The sequence below is a fragment of the Lathyrus oleraceus genome, chromosome 7 (assembly GCF_024323335.1).
Source record: "Lathyrus oleraceus cultivar Zhongwan6 chromosome 7, CAAS_Psat_ZW6_1.0, whole genome shotgun sequence".
Classification (NCBI taxonomy): Eukaryota; Viridiplantae; Streptophyta; class Magnoliopsida; order Fabales; family Fabaceae; genus Lathyrus; species Lathyrus oleraceus.
The window spans coordinates 123,935,773-123,949,302 of record NC_066585.1 but is presented as its reverse complement, the minus strand read 5'-3'; positions in this window follow the sequence as shown (position 1 = coordinate 123,949,302).

The window sequence follows — 13,530 nt, the reverse complement described above, 5'->3', positions numbered from 1 at the left end:
TTAATAATAAAATAATCAAAATCGGGGTGTTACACCCGTGCTTGAAACAAGTTCAAATGTGCACACCACGAAAGTGGGTGACACACATAGTTGTCTAATTTCCTATAAAAATATCTCAGAACTTATCGCAATTCAAACATGAATGATCTTAGAGGTGAGTCTAGATGGACGATCATAGCTCATAGCTCATAGTCTTATTTTTTTATTAATTGTTAAAAATCTACTTTTGAATCTGCATCAAACAAACCTTTTGCGATCACCTTAGATAAGCATGGTTGAGGTAAGAATTGGTAATCATATATTTCTCTATAGGATCAATTCTTTTTACTACTGGCGCAACGGTGCACTTGAAGTTCTCAAACGTTCAGTTCACCTTGGTCTACAAAAGGAGAATAAAAGAGGAAGCCTGAAGGCATAATCGTTGCTTAAGTTGTAAGGCACGCCACACTTCCAAGATCGACTTATTGGAGTTACCCTTGGTTATGCTAACCATGAGTAAGTGTAGTTAAAATATCTTTGTTGGAGGTTAAATGTAGTCATTATATTCATATACTAAGTAAGTCACGTCGTTCTATGTACTTCTACTGATGCTTTAATATTGATTACTATTTAATCTTAATACATGTTTTAACTTTGCTACCTAAAACATGTTTACATGATGCTACATGACATCTAAAGGTGTTTGTCGTTACCAGATCCAAGAGAATCATCTATTGCATACTAGTGCATAGAGATGGGGTTAGGTTCAATATTCACATGTACCGTGGTATGGATCGGTGAGGAATCTTGTTGCTTTATAATTGTTGGAACTTAATGAAGGTTGAGAAAAACAAGAAAGGGGGTTTGAATTGTTTTGGAAATAAAAAACTTTTTCAGATATCAGACACACACACAATTTTATACTGGTTCGCTTGAAACTCAAAGCTACTCCATTCCACCCGGCCAAGGTGATTTCGCCTTCAAAAAGGACTTAATCCACTAACCTTGAAAGATTACACAACCAAACGTCTAAGAGAATAATCTCTCAGCCCTCTCAAGTATTCAGACTGCGCAGAGTCACTTGAGGAAGTAGTTCAAGCAAGAGTATAACTTGTAATGTAAAGTGCTTCTAACAAAAAGCAAATATTACATAATTATAAGAACAATAGCTTTTCACGTAAGAGCAGCAACTCGTGAAAAATGAGAGAGGATAAATGAGATTTCTTGTATGTCTCAGGTGTGTTCTCTTGTGAAGTATTCCGTCCTTTATATAATCGTTGTGAAGGACCATTGGAGTGATGACAGAATCTTGGTCATTGAAGAGTGATTAATGTCATTACTCTCTTTGTTTCTTTCTAAAACAGTTTTGCACGCCTCATTATTCCCTTCTTGAAATACTTTCTTTCCATATTAAGATTCTTTTCAGTTACGCGTTCTGGACTGGTGAGTCTATGTCGGAGTCTTGATATATCAGAGTTTGTCTTCAGAGGATGATTATGTATAACCCCATCAGAGCTTCTCAATGCTCTAGACTTCTTTAGTATCAGAGTCTGGATTTAGTAGTCTTTTATCGGAGCTCCTGACTTCTTAATGTTGCGCTGGTATCTGCGTTGATCAGAATCAAAACCTTTTGGACACATCCTTTCTGAGTGGCATCTGATCATCGAATATTTTATATCTGATGTAATTTTCTATCTGATGTATGATCAGAGTCCTGCATAAATGGTCAGAGTGTTGGTGTAAGCCCTAGAGGCCAATACTTTTTGGTACTTGTTGTAACACCCCAAAATTTGCCCTCCTCATTCATGCATTCATTTAGCATTTCATATTGCATTTCATCATGTCAATCAGAATTAGATCCAAAAAAAAAAACAAAAACAAAAAAATTTAATTAATTAATTAAATAAATAATTAAATAAATAAAATATAATAAAAATTTTTGGACTTGGGTCTCTCTCATTTGAGCCCACAAAACCATGAAATTCAGTCTATAAATACCAAGGCTTCACTTGAGAGAACACAGAACAAAGGGGGATTTTAAAGAGAAGCAAAATACTCTGAGGTTTCCTTGGAACAAAACCCTGAGGAAAAAGATAGTGAGAGAAGACCTAACGGAGTTCAGAGCAGCCTCCAAACCCCGAAGGGAACTCAACTACACAGAATCACCTCTGCCTCACATAAACCCTGAAGATTGTTTTGTAAACCTCACGGGTGCAACTCAATTTCAATCAAGCTCTCCAATCAGGTTTGCCATTATTCCCATTACGTTTGCCCATGGGTTTAATATGTATATGAATGTATAAACAATGCCTTGAATGTTTAACCGTTTAATTTCTGAAATGTATGCCACAGGGTTTGAGGTTTCTGAAACCATACTGTTATTCATGAAAAAAATGCTTATGGTGTTTCACTAACCCTTTTGTTGAGTTTTTGTGAGGGCTCACATGACTTTTGCAGGGATAATGTTAGATGCCCAAAAGTGCTTATTTGAGCTATCATATGTGGGCATCTTTCACTCTTTTGCCTTGCTAAAATTGTCAAAATCACATTTGTTTTACATGGAATGCGTTACATTGATAAACAAGCTTGGTGCCTTTGATGTGTGTGTTATTGTGCAGGAAAGGCATGAATTAATTGATAATAAAGACACAAGAGAATTGGCAAAGGAACCAAAGAAAAAGAGCATTTCATCTGCCTGCTCGCTAGGCGAGGCTGTGGCGAAGAATGGGTTCGCTAGGCGAGCTCCTGGCGAACAGCTCCAGTAAATTAGCAAATTAATTCGCTAGGCGAGCTCTAGGCGAAGTTTGCAGCGAATTCATTCTGTTTTGGTGAAAAGTGCAGCCAACACTCACTCGCTAGGCGAGGCTCTAGCGAGTCCCCAGCGAGCATTCCAGTAGCAAAGCTTCTCAACCTCGCTGGGGCGAGCTTGAAGCGTTTCCTTCGCTAGGCGAAGGTATGTTCGCTAGGCGAACATGACAGTTCACCAACGCCCTGTTTTCTCTGGGCGCAGGGGCCTTTTGTGCTCATATTTGACCTTCGCTAGGCGAGCCATTCTGCTCGCCTAGCGAACATGACAGTTCTGCACTTGTCTATAAGTAGCAGGTGCCACTTTTGGGCACCAGACCTCATTTTTACCAACTTTTCCATTTTTTGTACTTTCTCCTAGATATTTTACAGCATTGTTTTGTGGGAGCTTTTATGCCCTAATTTCATTTCTCTTCATCTAGCAACCATCTTCCACAAAAAGAAGGTGGATTCCCATCCAACTTTGATTATTCGACTTGGATGTTGATCAACCCTCTTTCCTTACTTGCCGACCAAGCTACCATGAAAATGAGTAGCTAAGTCTTCCATTTGTCAAGGTTAGATGTAGGTGATTTCTAGCTTTGTGTGTAAATGTAAGGATCCTCATATGTAAACTCTTTAACGGTAAATATATGATGAAAACTTTGTTTCTATTTAAAACTCTTTGTGTTGGTATTTGATCGAGAGATGTTTACCGATTCTTGACCTAGGTTTTCATCCAAACTTGTTTGTTAGCTAGAGATAGTAACGAATGATTTTGTTCACCATAAGGTTGAACCAAAAAGTTGTCATTTTGATAGATTGTGTTCGAGAGAAACAATGGATCAAAATAGCAAAACTCACAATGGGTGTTCGAGAGAAACGCATTGAGAGGACCTTGTGAAATTATTTATCATCTAAAGGAGTTTATAATATTGTTGACCGAGCAAATACATGCAAAGTGATCATTGAAACCTAACTTTGACAATATTTCTCATATTAATCAAAACATAACTTTTTCCGCAATTAATTACTTTGTATGCAAGATAACTTGATTAAAACCAAAACCCTAGTGTTACATTAAGTTAAGATTAATTCAACCATTGAACGGCAGTGATATCTTACAATCTCTGTGGATACGATAACAAAAACCTGACACGAAATATACTTTTCAACAAAATGGCGCCGTTGCCGGGGATTGTAAATTGATATTGCGAGCATCGCAATGGTTGTTTAAGTTTTAGCTTGTGAATTTTTGACTTGTGCTTGTAATTTGTTTGGTTTAGTGTGCAGCTTACGTTTTATGCGAGGGCAAATCCCTGTGGACGAACTTCTTTTTGATCCTGAGATCGAGAGAACCGCAAGGAGGCTCAATAGCAAAACGAGACGTAGGAGGCAACAGGCTAGGCAACGCCAAGAGCAAGGAGAAAGTTCTTCAACCACAAATCACCACCCATTCATACCAAACATGGAGCCACAACCACCACCACCTATTTCTACTCCATGTATCAACAGTCCAAGGAACACCGCTCAGTTTGCCAACCACACAGGAAGGCAAGCTGAGATGAAGACGGGAACTCTGAATTTATTATATGGGAGTCCATTCACCGGAATGGACCATGAAGACCCATTTGCTTTTCTCACAAAATTTTATGAGATAGCATTGGCTGCCGGAGTGGATCAGGCTCAGGAGCTTCCGTTGTTCAGACGATTGTTTCCCCACGCTTTGCTCGGTAAAGCAAAGGATTGGTATCTTGATCAAACACCTGCCGTAATGACCGACTGGAATGTGTTAGAAGAGAAATTCATTGAAAGATTTTTTTCTCATAACCGATTCATGGAATCAAAGACGGCCATCTCGGTGTTTTCTCAAGGAACCAGTGAATCTTTAAATGAAGCGTGGGAGAGATTCAAGTCCATGCTTAGGAAATGCAAAGGGCATGGATTTGATGAATTAACTCAAATCCATATCTTCAGAAATGGACTTCAACCAAACTGTAAGACGTTGTTGGATGCCACCTCGGGTGGCTCGTTGATGTCAAAAAGTGCCGAAGAAGCCACAAACATTATCAACCGTATGGCTTTGAATGATCTTCAAAGTCAAAGTCGTGGAAATTCTTTGAAGAAGGCGGGAGTGCTTGAGTTAGGGACGAATGATGCCATACTTGCCCAAAACAAGCTCATCTCACAACAAGTGGAACTCTTAACGCAACAAATAAAAGAGTTAAGAGAACCGTCAAAAGCTAAACAAATAGCTTGTTGTGAACTTTGTAAAGGTGAACATGACACCGGATTTTGTCCACCTCCCGGTTTTGACGAAGTAAATTACATGGCCAATCAACGGGACTATCAACCAAGACAACAACAACCTTATCAACCGCACCCTCAACAACAACAACAACAACAATTCCAAGGGAACCAAGGGTTCCAACCTAGAAGCAACTATTATCACAACCAAGGTTATGGAGGTGGTTCTTCTAGCCGTCAAAACCCTCCCCAAAATCCGTATCAATCTCAACCACCGCCGGTAGTCAATTCTAAATTGGAAGAGACATTGACGCAATTCATGCAAATGTCAATGGCCAATCAAAAGAGTAATGACGCGGCCATAAAAAATCTTGAAACTCAAGTTGGGCAACTTGCCAAGCAACTAGCTGAACAACAAACCGGTCCTTCTTTCTCGGCTAATACGCAAACAAATCCTAAGGAGCATTGTAAGGCGATTATGACGAGAAGTGGGAGGGAGTTGGGTAGTGAAAATGAAAAAAGAGTTGAGAGTGAACAAAGAGAGAAAGAGAAGGAGATTGAGGAGGAAATAGTGGAAGAAAATGTTGATGGTGAAGTAGGAGTGTGGAGTGATGAGGAAGTAGTTGAAAAGAATAAAAATAATGGTGAAGTTGAAAAAGAAAAAGGTGTGGAGATTGAGGAAAATAAAAGTGATGAGGTAATAAGGGAGGTAGTGAAGAAGCCTAGATGGAAAAGTGCTAGAATTGCAAAGGGAAAGGAGGTAGTGAGCGCTACTCCGGTCCAAAATCTTCCTTACCCTCATGCTCCTTCCAAAAGGGAAAATGAACGGCATTACGCCCGGTTCATGGATATTTTTAAGCAATTACAAATTAACATTCCGTTTGCTGAAGCTTTGGAACAAATGCCAAAGTATGCCAAATTCATGAAGGACATACTGACCAAAAAGCGGAGGTATACGGAACCGGAGACCATCGTCCTTGATGCGAGCTGTAGTGCCATCATTCAAAGGACGCTTCCTAAGAAAGAGGTTGATCCGGGAAGAGTTACATTGCCGGTTAAGATTGGTGACGTTTATGTCGGGAAGGGACTTATTGACTTGGGGTCGAGCATAAATCTTATACCTTTGTCAATTATCAAGAGGCTTGGCAACATCGAGATTAAGTCCATCCGAATGACATTACAATTGGCGGATAAGTCGACGACCCATCCTCATGGCGTAGCCCAAGATGTGTTGGTGAAGGTCGACAAATTCTTTTTCCCGGTGGATTTTATTGTAATTGATATGGAGGAAGATGATGATGCTCCGCTCATATTGGGACGACCATTCATGAAGACCGCAAGAATGATGATTGATGTTGATGACGGTTTAATGAAGGTGCGTGTTCAAAATGAGGAGGTCACATTTGATCTATTCGAGGCGATGAAGCATTCCAAGGACAGAAATGATAGCTTTCGCATCGATGTGATCGAAGACGCTATTATGGAAGTTTCAAAGCATATCCACGAGATATCTCCTATGGAGTTAGCTCTCGACGACTCATTGGAGGTTTTCACTGTTGAGGAGGAGCTAGCTCTTGAGGAATACTTAAAGGAACTTGATAGCTTGGAAGACCTACAACCGTGGGAAGTAGAGGAAGAAAATTTGAAGAAGGAGGTAATTGACGAGAAAGCGCCAATTGAATTAAAAGAGTTACCTTCGACTTTGAAATATGTGTTTCTAGATGAGACCGAGGCAAAGCCGGTCATCATAAGCAACCTTTTGACAAAAGAAGAAGAAGCCCGTCTAATCATTGTGCTAAAAACCATCAAGAAGCTATGGGTTGGACTCTTTCCGATCTAAAAGGAATAAGTCCATCCTATTGTATGCACAAGATTTTGATGGAGGAGGATTTCAAGCCGGTAGCTCAACCACAACGCCGCTTAAATCCTACGATGAAAGAGGTTGTAAGGAAGGAAGTGGTGAAGCTTTTGGATGCGGGAATGATTTACCCGATCTCGGATAGTCCGTGGGTTAGTCCCGTGCACGTGGTTCCGAAGAAGGGTGGAATGACCGTAATCCGTAATGACAAAGACGAATTGATCCCGACTAAAGTTGCAACGGGGTGGAGAATGTGTATAGATTATAGACGGTTGAATACCGCGACTCGTAAGGACCATTTTCCACTCCCATTTATGGATCAAATGCTTGAAAGACTATCGGGCCAACAATACTACTGTTTTTTAGACGGCTACTCCGGGTACAACCAAATTGCGGTTGACCCGGTTGATCATGAGAAGACGGCTTTCACGTGTCCGTTTGGAGTGTTCGCATACAGAAAAATGCCTTTTGGGCTTTGCAATGCGCCGGCGACATTCCAACGATGTGTCCAAGCTATTTTTGCCGATCTGATAGAGAAAACAATGGAAGTCTTCATGGATGACTTCTCGGTGTTTGGTGAGACGTTTAGTCTATGCTTGGCAAATTTGAAGACGGTGTTGGAAAGGTGTGTGAAGACTAATTTGGTGCTAAATTGGGAAAAGTGTCACTTCATGGTGACCGAGGGGATCGTGCTAGGCCACAAAGTCTCAAAAAGGGGGCTTGAAGTGGATAGAGCTAAGGTTGATGTAATTGAAAAATTACCCCCTCCGGTGAATGTGAAGGGCATCCGTAGTTTTTTGGGGCATGCGGGGTTCTACCGGCGCTTCATCAAGGACTTCTCAAAGGTGGCTAAGCCTTTGAGCAATTTGCTCGCCAAAGATCAGGTATTTCTCTTCACCGAAGATTGTTTGCAAGCTTTCGAGGTTTTAAAAGAAAAATTGGTTACCGCTCCAATAATAGTCGCTCCCGATTGGAATGAAAATTTTGAACTAATGTGTGACGCGAGCGACTATGCCGTTGGAGCGGTACTTGGCCAAAGAAAGGACAAAACTTTTCATGCTATACATTATGCGAGTAAGGTTCTTAACGAGGCTCAAATAAATTATGCCACAACGGAAAAAGAACTACTCGCAATAGTGTATGCGCTAGAAAAGTTTAGGTCCTATCTTATAGGGTCGAAAGTCGTTGTGTATACCGACCACGCGGCGATTAAATATCTGCTAACCAAGCCGGATTCGAAGCAAAGGCTCATCCGTTGGATCCTCTTGTTACAAGAATTCGATGTCGAAATCAAAGACAAGAAGGGGTCGGAAAACTTGGTAGCGGATCATTTATCCCGCTTGGTGAATGTCGAGGTTACCGCATCTGAAAAGGAAATCCGGGAAGAATTTCCTGATGAAAAATTGTTTAAGGTTCAAGTTAGGCCGTGGTTTGCAGACTTTGCAAACCACAAGGCTAGTGGTTTTGTGCCGGCCGACCTAACTTCGAACCAAAAGAGGAAGTTCCTTTCGGATGCGAAGTATTATGTTTGGGATGACCCATACTTGTTTAAGTTGGGTAGCGATAACCTGTTAAGGAGATGCGTAACTGGTGATGAAGCCCAGAGCATCCTTTGGCATTGTCACAACTCGCCTTATGGCGGACATTATAATGGGGTTAGAACGGCCACTAAAATTCTTCAATCGGGATTTTATTGGCCAACTATTTTCAAAGACGCACATACCCATGCGCAAAGTTGTGACAGTTGCCAAAGAAGTGGTGGGATAGGTAAGAGAGATGAGATGCCTCTCCAAAATATCCAAGAAGTGGAAGTGTTCGATTGTTGGGGCATAGATTTTGTTGGACCTTTCCCACCCTCTTACGGAAATGAGTACATGCTTGTAGCTGTTGATTATGTCTCTAAGTGGGTTGAGGCGATTGCCTCACCTCGGGCGGATGCCAAAACGGTGATAAATTTTTAAAGAAAAACATCTTTTCCCGTTTTGGAACCCCCCGAGTGTTGATAAGTGACGGAGGGTCACACTTTTGCAATGCACCTTTGGAAACAATTCTAAAACATTATGGTGTATCGCATAGGGTGACAACTCCGTACCACCCTCAGGCTAACGGGCAAGCGGAGGTCTCTAATCGAGAGATTAAGAGAATCCTAGAAAAAACCGTGTCTAATTCTAAAAAAGAGTGGTCCCAAAAATTGGACGAAGCATTATGGGCCTACCGTACGACCTTTAAAGCTCCAATTGGCCTAACTCCGTTTCAATTGGTATTTGGTAAAACTTGCCATTTGCCGGTTGAATTGGAGCACAAGGCCTTGTGGGCCCTAAAGTTTTTAAATTTTGAAAAAGAGGCGGCCGGTGAAAAAAGGAAAGTACAACTACTTGAGTTGGAGGAGATGCGCAATGCCGCATACCACTCAAGTTGGTTGTACAAGGAAAAAGCAAAGAAGTATCACGACAAGAAGATCCGGAACAAAGAATTCGTGCCCGGACAATTGGTCTTATTGTTCAACTCCCGGTTGAAGTTGTTTCCCGGGAAGTTGAAATCAAAATGGTCCGGGCCATTTCGGGTGAAAGAAGTAAAAGAATACGGGGCCATTATCATTGAAGACATGGACGAGAAAGATAGTTGGACCGTGAATGGCCAACGATTGAAAGTGTATCTCGGCGGTCATGTGGATCGCGAGAGTTGTGCTCAGCCGCTCGATGCTCCTCTGTGAGCATCGCACCGTCGAGCTTAGCCGACGTTAAACAAGCGCTAGTTGGGAGGCACCCCAACATTGTAAGTATTTCCTGTTTTATGTTTTCTGTTGTATTGAGCACCCTGTGCTGAAATCAAGTTGGATGACTTGCAAGTGCTGCATTTGCAAATGCACTTGCTGTCATGCTCGCTTGCAGCTCGCTAGGCGAGTCTGCAGCGAGCGCGCTCGCTGGCTGCTCGCTAGGCGAGGCAGTAGCGAGCGCACCAGTACTGTTCTATAAATTTCTCAGCAAGGCATTTTGCCCCAAACCCTCAAAAATATTCAGAGCTGTTCTGCTGAGAAAATTTTGCGAAACTTCTCTAACTCCCGCATTTGCATCGCTATCACCAACCCTCGCTCCTTCCGTCCGATTGCAAACTCTTCTCATTTCAATTTTTCCGAATCCGTGTAATTAAGGTTTGCCCTACTTCATTTTCTTTTTGTATACTCTTAAAAATTCCAAATATGAATTGCAAATAGGGAAGTGTAGTATGGGAAATTGAGGTTGCATGTGATGTTTTGGGAGTTTGCAATGTTTGTACATTTAGGTTTTCAAGTTGGGGATTTAATTTTAATTTAGGTTTTGCATGCAATTAGGCAATCCCCAATAGCATAGAACGATTCATTGTCAAGAAAAATTATTAGGTTCTGTGTGGGAACCATTAGAGTACGGGTTTTGGGGAAAACATCTTTGAAAATGCAGAAAATCCCAAAACCCGTAAGGTTCGCTAGCAGCTCGCTAGGCGACCTGGGGCGAACGTTCGCTGCAACTTCGCTAGGCGAAGCAGCAGCAAACATGACAGTATTTTGATTTATGTTTTAATGGCTAATCTGTGTGTTGGTATGTGTGTTTCTTTGTATCTTTTGCAGATGGAGTCTAGATCTGGAGCTGGTAAGAAAAGGAAGGGAGCTGCAACTACTTCCAGAACCGTGCCGATTCAATTCGACCAAGACAAGTTTGTAGGCCCGAAACAAGCGGCACGGTACATAGCTTTGGAAAAGAGAAAAATACTCCCTGAGAAGCGTTTTCTGATCAACCCACAAGGCACTTACAGAACTTTCGCCGGGTTGATAGACGCCAAGAAGTGGGATAGGTTGATAAGTCCCTTGGAGCATTACGACATTGCTACAGTGCGGGAGTTTTATGCTAACGCACTGCCCGACGACGACGAGCCCTTCACTTGGGTTTCTAGAGTTGCCGGGCGTGCAATTCCATTTGACAGGGATGCTATCAACCGAATCCTAGGGGAACCGCTCCAGCTGGGAGCTGATCAGAGAGACCAGTACCACACCGACCTCAGACTTCATCGAGATGTCGCTGCCATTACCGCCGACCTGCTTTTACCTGGGAAATCAGTTGAGCCGAACCCATCTGGGGTTCCTGTGAGATATCATCGGGAGGACATGACTCCCATGGCTCAGCTGATCCTACTCTTGGTTTTGACCAACATCCAACCCAAATCACACACCTCTACTGTGCCGATCCCAGTGGCACATTTAGTCCATTCCATCCTCACAAATGTCGAGATAGATGTCGCGAGGATAATCGCCAATGAGCTGAAGACCGTGGTTGAGAGCGGGCTTAAGTCTGGGGCTCGTGTTAATTGCCCCTTGGCTTTCCCGTGTTTGATTATGAGCTTATGTGTTCAGGCTAGGGTGAGACTTCCGTCTCGTGGGCAGGTTCGAATCCCGGCACCTATAGATGATAGGTATGTGGCTAAGTATTGTAGAGCTAAGACTACTGGTGGCAGTGCAGCCTCAGGAAGTACTCGGGCTGCTGATGGTCCTAGTGCTTCTTCTCCCGGACTTGATCCGTACCTGAGGGCTGTTTGTGACTACAGTTTTGAGTGGATGGCAGCATCCCAACGAGCTATGATTGATATGCACAACAGTATGCAGAGGTTGGAGCTGCAAGGTAATGACCCCTCCAGTGCTCGAGCATTGTTAGCGCGTGAGCAGTTTATGCTTAACGCTAATTGGCCTGTGGACAGGCCAGTCTATGGTGAGGGGGTGGACGCTGAAGCTGAGAATGATGATGATGTTGATGATGAGGCTACCGGTTCTGAGGCCGGTAGCGAGGAGGAGTCCTGAGCCCTTTGTGGGTTAAGTTTTTGTATTTGTATTTCAGTTTTTATTATGTCATTTCCATTTGTATTTTCGAATTTTGTATTTTGACCATGGGTTGTACTATTGGGGTGTTTTGTCCCCCACGAACAAATTTTTATTTTCAGTTAATGTTATTTAATTATGTTTTTAATTTTGTGTGTTTAATAAATTTTTGGTTGAATGAGTGGCAAACCCTTCTAGATTGGTTGCTCCTCAAGAAGTACCCAATGAAGGTGCATCCGAGCTTGGATGGCAATGATAAGAATAACAAGTGAATGAAGCTAAGGTACATGGTTACCGTCGGCTAGAATTTTAGAATGCATTAGGAACTTTAATCTTTTTGGTAAATTGAATATTGTCTTTGTGCAACATAATAGAATGAATGTTTCATCTAGAACTTAAAACCACAAATTGTGAGGAAACCTCCATTGTTCACTTAAATGCTGGATTCTAATAAGTTTTGTTGATTCATGTGATTCATGCTTTGTCTTTTACTATTGTGAAATTGTGGAAGCAATTAGAAATGATCAAGGCACTTGTTTTCTTTCGAGCACAACTACATCCAAAAACAACTTACCTGTGAGCAGAGAGAGTATTTGTTAACCCCTTTGAGCCTGAACAGTTGAATCTCGGCTTGTAATAAAGCGAGATCTCAAAAATCTTTTTTTTACACAACCCGGAAAATCTTGATTATTGTTCTTTTGCCGTAAAAAGTTAAGAGCATTCACTTAGGGTGTGGAAGAAATAAGTTGGGGAGAACGAAAAAGAATTGGTAAGTACCACAACTCTTGAAAAAGAAAAGAAAAACCGAGCAAGCATAGAAAAATATATGTATAGAAAATGTAGAAAATAAATATCTGTTTTGTATATTTGATGTGAAAGAAAAGAACAAAAATAGAAAGAATGAAAAAAAAAATGCTTGCTTGGAAGAAAAATAGTGAAAAATAAAAGTGGAGTTGTGGAATATGTGTTGTGAAGGTTACAAATAAGAAACAAAGGAAACAAAGTCGAGTAGTGTGAATAATACTGTGAATGTCTCTTTTGCATCGGCACTTTCGTTTCAATGGCCTTAGAAATGACCCTTGTTTGTTAACCTAACCAAGCTTCAACCGAAAAGCCCTTAGTGATCTTTTTGCTTCCACAATAGCATTTTTCATTGATTAGACATTGTATGAATCTGTTTGATTTCTTCATTATTTGTTAGAGAGTGAGATTAGTCCCGCGGTTGCAAACGCGCAAAATCTTCATTCCTTATTCGAAGAGGAGAGATAGGATGATTCATTCAGAATAGTATTGTTGTAGATAGATAAATATTTTGCATTGCTATTTAAGTTTAAGTTCCTAGGTATTATTTTATTCGAACCGTTGGGAACTTGTATATGCGAATTTCGCTTGTGTTTGAGCCGTTTATCCAACTTCGGAGAAACCGTTTCTTAATGCAAATCCTCTTGTCTTTCAAGAGGCATACTTTGCTTGAGGACAAGCAAGAATCTAGTTGGGGAGAGTTGTTAGATGCCCAAAAGTGCTTATTTGAGCTATCATATGTGGGCATCTTTCACTCTTTTGCCTTGCTAAAATTGTCAAAATCACATTTGTTTTACATGGAATGCGTTACATTGATAAACAAGCTTGGTGCCTTTGATGTGTGTGTTATTGTGCAGGAAAGGCATGAATTAATTGATAATAAAGACACAAGAGAATTGACAAAGGAACCAAAGAAAAGGAGCATTTCATCTGCCTGCTCGCTAGGCGAGGCTGTGGCGAAGAATGGGTTCTAGGCGAGCTCCTGGCGAACAGCTCCAGTAAATTAGCAAATTAATTC